The sequence below is a fragment of the Somniosus microcephalus genome, unplaced genomic scaffold (genome assembly GCF_052327205.1).
Source record: "Somniosus microcephalus isolate GS21.2 unplaced genomic scaffold, FLI_Smic_1.0 unresolved_chr8, whole genome shotgun sequence".
Classification (NCBI taxonomy): domain Eukaryota; kingdom Metazoa; phylum Chordata; class Chondrichthyes; order Squaliformes; family Somniosidae; genus Somniosus; species Somniosus microcephalus.
Genome location: NW_028225186.1, coordinates 11,973,393 through 11,979,915, shown reverse-complemented (window position 1 = coordinate 11,979,915; position 6,523 = coordinate 11,973,393).

Genomic DNA, 6,523 nt, shown 5'->3' with positions numbered 1-6,523 from the left:
CTGGCAATCAGTAACTAGTGGTGTTCCACAGGGTCAGTGCTGGGATCCCAACTCTTTACAATCTATATTAACGATTTGGAGGAAGGGACCGAGTGCAACATATCCAAGTTTGCCGACGATACAAAGATGGGAGGGAAAGCAATGAGTGAGGAGGACATAAAAAACCTACAAAAGGACATTGACAGGCTAAGTGAGTGGGCAGCAATTTGGCAGATGCAATATAATGTTGGAAAGTGTGAGGTTATGCACTTTGGCAGAAAAAATCAAAGAGCAAGTTATTATCTAAATGGAGAGAATCTGCAAAGTGCTACAGTACAAAGGTGCAGCAGGTGATCAGGAAGGCCAATGGAATCTTGGCTTTTATTGCAAGGGGGAATGGAATATAAAAACAGGGAAGTCTTGCTGCAGTTATACAGGGTATTGGTGAGGCCACACCTGGAATACTGCGTGCAGTTTTGTTTTCCATATTTAAGAAAAGATAAACTTGCTCTCGAGGCGGTTCAGAGAAGGTTCACTCGGTTGATTCCGGAGATGAGGGGGTTGAGGTATGAGGAAAGGTTGAGTAGGTTAGGACTCTACTCATTGGAGTTCAGAAGAATGAGAGGCGAACTTATCGAAACATTTAAGATTGTGAGGGGGCTTGATCGGGTGGATGCAGGGAGGATGTTTCCACTGATGGGTGAGACTAGAACTAGGGGGCATAATCTAAGAATAAGTGCCTGCGCTTTCAAAACTGAGATGAGGAGAAACTTCCTCACTCAGAGGGTGGTAAATCTATGGAATTTGCTGCCCCAGAGAGCTGTGGAAGCTGCAACATTAAATAAATTGAAAATGGAGATAGACAGTTTCCTAACAGATAAGTGAATTAAGGGTTACGGGGAGAGGGCAGGGAAGTGGATGTGAGTCTAGATTCGGATCAGCCATGGTCCTATTGAATGGCGGAGCAGGCCCGAGGGGCCATATGGCCTACTCCTGCTCCTACTTCTTATGTTCTTTTGTTCTTATGTTCTTTATTAATAAATGCTAACATACAATTTGTTTTTCTGAATGCTTGCTTTACTTGCCTCACAACATACTTTCCCTCCGAACTTTCTATTGTCAGCAAACTTGGATAAATTACAGTCGGTCCCCTCATCTAATTCATTGAATTACATCGGAAATAGCTCAGGCCCAAGCACTGATCCTTGCTGTACCCCACTAGATACAGCCAAACAACCCGAAAATTACCCCTTTATTCCTACTCTCTGTTTCCTGTCCGTTAACCAATCCACAATTCATGCGACAATATTACCCCTAATCCCACTGGCACTAACATTGTTCGGCACATGTTCAAATGTTATTTTGAAAATCAAATCCGTGACATCTCCTGGTTCCCCCTTACCTACCCTGCGAGTTACACACTCAAAAACCCCAACAAATGTTTCAAACACCATTTCCCTTTCATAATGCTGCCTTGACTTTGCCCAATCATAATATGATTTTTTAAGTGCCCTGTTACCAGATCCCTAATAATTCTAACATTTTACTTGTTGCAACTATCTCTTTTACAGAAAAGTTCGATATGATTAGACTGAATAAATAACTTATTGGCGGATACCTTCAGCTGTCATTGCAACCAATGGTCTCATGCAGATACGTTGCAGGCTTATGGAAAGCGAAAGGGGGTACATTTTGACTTTGGTGCAAAAGTGGTGTTGTCGGTGCGGCCGCCCATTAAATGTAGCGCCTGATATTCAGTTCCAGTGCAGTCAATTGATCTTAATATCAGACGCTGCCTACAACAGGCGGCCAACCCTTTACCACCCACTGTGCTCAACCACCCTAGACGATTTTATACCCAACATATGTCGCTAGGGATGAGACTGCTCACTCCATTCTGTACAAATCATACACCAACAATGTGAGAGAGTGATCTCCATGCTGGACAGATTATAACACAACAAAGTCAGAGAGTGATCTCCATGCTTGACAGACTATACTCCAACAATGGCAGAGAGTGATCCCAATGCTGGACAGACCATAACCCAACAATGTGAGCGAGTGATCCCCATGCTGTACAGACCATAACCTAACAATGTGATAGAGTGATCCCCATGCTGTACAGACCATACTCCAACAACTTGAGAGAGTGATGTCCATGCTGGATAGACCATAACCCAACAATGATAGAGAGTGATCTCCATGCTGTACAGACCATAATCCAACAAAATGAGAGACGGATCTCCATGCTGGAATGATTATAACAACAATATGAGAGACTTATCTCCATGCTGTACAGACAATAACCCAAAAATGTGAGAAAATTATCTCCATGCTGTACAGAAAATAATCCAAAAGTGCAGAGCGACTTCGCAGGTATATTGGTTTGGAGGAGCTGGTAAAAAATAAAGTGTCCCGCGTGCTGTCATTCACCTGAATTCTTCAGAAATATCTCAATAATATTTTACCTCACCACCATTGTCTGTTTCTGATCTCAACCACGTTTTCATTCAACCCTTACCTCCAGTTTCAATAATTGTCAACTATTTCTAACGGCGCATTCTGGATGTAAATTTGATGTTTCCTTTTTCTTACAGTGAACTTGCTGGCGATTGTGATCCTGTCGCGAGGAAAGTGCGGTCTCTCCAAGTGCATCACTCGCTACCTGGTGGCCATGGCAGCGGCGGATCTAATGGTGGTTATCATCGATGTGATATTACATCGGATTAATAGCATGTACTTGCCAGTTAGTTTCCTCTCTCTGACTCCGGTCTGCACTGTGAATCTTGCCGCCTACATTGTCACTGTAGACTGTTCCGTTTGGTTTACTGTCGCCTTCACATTTGATCGCTGTGTTGCAATTTGCTTTCAGAAGCTGCAATCAAAATATTGCACTGAGAAAACAGCGACCATGGTTATCGCCACCGTGTGTGTGGTGAGCTGTGTGAAGAGTGTTCCATTTTACTATACAGTGGAACCTTCCTTTATCATTGACAACGTGCCCTGGTATTGTGTTCCGACAGCTGATTATTTGACTTCCCCCTTGTGGATGGCATTCGAGAGGATCGATAGCCTCATCACCCCTTTATTACCAATCCTGTTAATTTTGTTGTTCAATGCTCTGACCGTCAGACATATCATAGTGGCAAATCGAGTACGCAGGGGACTTCGGAACAACAGTGAGAAGAAGAATGATGCGGAGATGAAGAATCGGAGAAAATCCATGATCTTGCTTTTCACTATTTCTGCCAATTTCATAATATTGTGGATGACGTATGTTGTGCATTCGGTGAACTGGCCAGTGGTCAATTTTTTTTATGCAAACAAATATCTCAGTAATGCGATATATATCACTCAGGAAGTTGGGTATATGCTGAAACTGCTCTGTTCCTGCACAAACACGTGTATCTATGGACTGACACAGAGGAAATTCAGAGAGGAGCTGAAGAATGGGGTGAAATATTTGTTTACACTAAATGGGAAATTATAAGAAAGAAAGAACTTGCATTTCGCTCGTACCTTTCACCAGCTCAGGACGCCCCAAAGTGCTTTACAGCCAATGAAGAACGCGGGCTTTCCTTCCTTCTGAGGTCAGAGCTGTCCTCCATATTCAATTGATAGTTCCACCGATGTCAGTCCACCTCTCTCTGGTCCAAAGTCTAGTAAACCTGAACTGCTCTTAATCTCACAGTGGACGGGATGATGCCTGAAAGACACCACGTGGTCGTTGACGGCCAGTTCCCATCCACCTTCCCCCTCATGGTACATTCCGAGGGCCCCATTTCGAATTTATTAGCTTTGTTCCATTCAAATGGAAAAAAATGGCTTGCATTTCTCTAGAGCATTTCACGACCACTTGACGTCTCAAATCGCTTAACAGCCAATGAAGTACTTTTGGAGTGTAGTCACTGTTGCAGTTTAGGAAGTATTGCAGCATAGCTGCGCGCAGCAAGCTCCCACAAACAGCAATATGATAATGACCAGATAATCTGCTTTTAAGTGATATTGATTGTAGGATACATATTGGCCAGGACACCGGGGAGAATTCCCCTGCCCTTCTTCGAAATCATGGAAGTGGAATCTTTGGCGTCCAGCTGAGAGGGCAGATGTGGCCTCGGCTTAATGTCTCATCCGAATGATGGCACTTCCGACAGTGCCGCACTCCATGCCATCCTGGAGTGTCAGCCTAGATTTTTGTGCTCAAGTCTCTTGGAATCTATTTGTGAACCCACAATCTTCTGAGTCGAGAAGCGTGAGTGCTGCTCACTGAGCAGCAGCTAATAGATCAACAAGCAATGACTGACATCGACCTGATAGCGTTTACAGCTTCACGCATCACTCTGTGGGCAGGTGAAGGGAAAATTGGAATTAATTATCTTCATCCAGATTTGTTATAATTGTGTCTAAGGTCCACAATATTAAACATGAATTTAACGAACATCTGAACTTCTAGTTCCTGGCCCCCATATTGGTTGATAATTAACACGTGTCCCTCTTTTCAGCACTCAGTCCCTCTGTGTGTACAAACTGCAACCCCATCTCCAAACTCCCTTTCATCTCCTGAGACCTTCAACATGTTGCTGACTCTCAACTGTGCACGTACTTCTGACTGTTCTTTATTTGAATCTCTTCAATCAGGTTTCTTTCTCTGCCTCAGTACTGAAAAGCTTCTAACTATCGTAATGCTTCACACAATCTATCACTGTTACCGTGGTGCACAATCCAGCCTCGATGTCCTCAGTCTCTCTGCAGCCTTTGAAACGATTGACTGCACCATCCTCGTTCAATTCCTCTGCTCCGCTGTCCAGCTCAGTGCCACTGCCCTCGCTTGGTTCCACTCCTACCTGTCCAATAGTAGCCTCAATGTTTTCCTTGGACTCTCCAAGGATCTCACTTGTCCTCTACCTCTTCATTCTCATCTACATACAGCCCTTTGAAGACATTATCAGAACAAATGGGGTTAGCTTCCACATGTACGCTGACGTGTCCAATCTCTCCCTCTCCACCACCAATCTCAACACTTACACTGCCGCTCTGTTTTCAGACTGCTTGACTGACATCCAGTATTCAATGAGTCGCAATTTCCTCCAGTTAAATACTGGGACGACCGAAGGCACCCTCATCAGCCCACGGCACAAGCTCTTTAAACACGCCATGAATTTCAGGCCCCTCCCTAGCGTTTGTCGCAGTCTGACTCATAATATTTGCAACCTTGTCTTTCCATTCGATCGCACAAATAACTTCAGAAACTCATATTGTCTCGATCACAGAATCACTTCTGTGCCACTAATGTCCCTCATTCGCGCCTCAGCCCACTTGCTGCTGAAACGCTCAAGCATGCACTTGTCACCTCGAGACTCTATCATTCCAATGCGCTCCTGGTCGATCCCCTAATGTTACAACCTTAACAAACTTCAGCTCTGCTGAAACCCTGCTGCCCTCTTCCTATCCCCTCCAAGTTACCGCTCGGGCAAGCATGTTCTTTTAGAACTACATTAGTCCCTAGGCCACTAAAACCGCCAAATTGAAGTTCACAACATTGTGTTTAGATCCCTCCACAAGCTAAATTCTTGCTAATCAGTAATGATTTCCGGCTGTACTAAAACCAACTTCATTCAGAGCTCTCGCTTCCCGTCAAACCCTTCTGTACATTTCCAATAGATTTGTCTCACCATTGGTGGTGGTGCCTTCAAACAACTCGGGTCCGTGCTCTTGAAAATCTTGCTTAAGCCCTTCCATGTCCCGCCTCCCCCTCTTCCTCAATAACCTTCAATCATGGCAATTTCTTAAACTAGATTCCTCTTTGGCCGAGCAAGCATTTATTTCTGATTGTGCCTCTATGATTCCATTTGAATCAGAGACTCACTGAATATATAAATGTGCGGCCATTCGGCCCATCGCTGTATTGTGCCAGCGGACAAAGAACTATCCAGCCTAATCCCACTTTTCAGCTCTTGGTCCGTAAACTTGCAGATCACGGCACTTCAAATGTATGTCCACGTACTTTTATAAATGTGATGAGGTTTCCTGCATCTACGACCCTTTCAGGCAGTGAATTCCAGAGTCCCACCACCCTCTGGGTAATAATCTTTCAGCAAATTACATTAAATCTATGCCCATGGTTATTGACCTCTCTGCTAAGGGATATTGGTCCTTCCTAGCCACTCCATCTAGGCCGCTCATAATTTTGTACACATCAATCAAGTACTTCCTCAGCCTCCTCTGTTCCTTTGAAAGCAACATCATCCTATCCAATATTTCCTCATCGCTAAAATTCTCCAGTCCAGTCACCATCATCCTAAATCTTCACTGTACCCACGCTAGTGTAATCACATATTTCCTGTAATGTGGTGACCAGAACTGAACGCAGTACTCTAGTTCTGGCTGAACTACTATTTTTTACAGTGCCTTAATAACCTGCCCACACATAGATTGTGTTCCTCGGCTAGTAATGGAAAGTTTCCCATGTGCCTTCTTAACCAACTTATCTACCTGCCCTGCGACTTTCCGGGACCTGTGGACATGTATTCCAAGGTCACTCTGC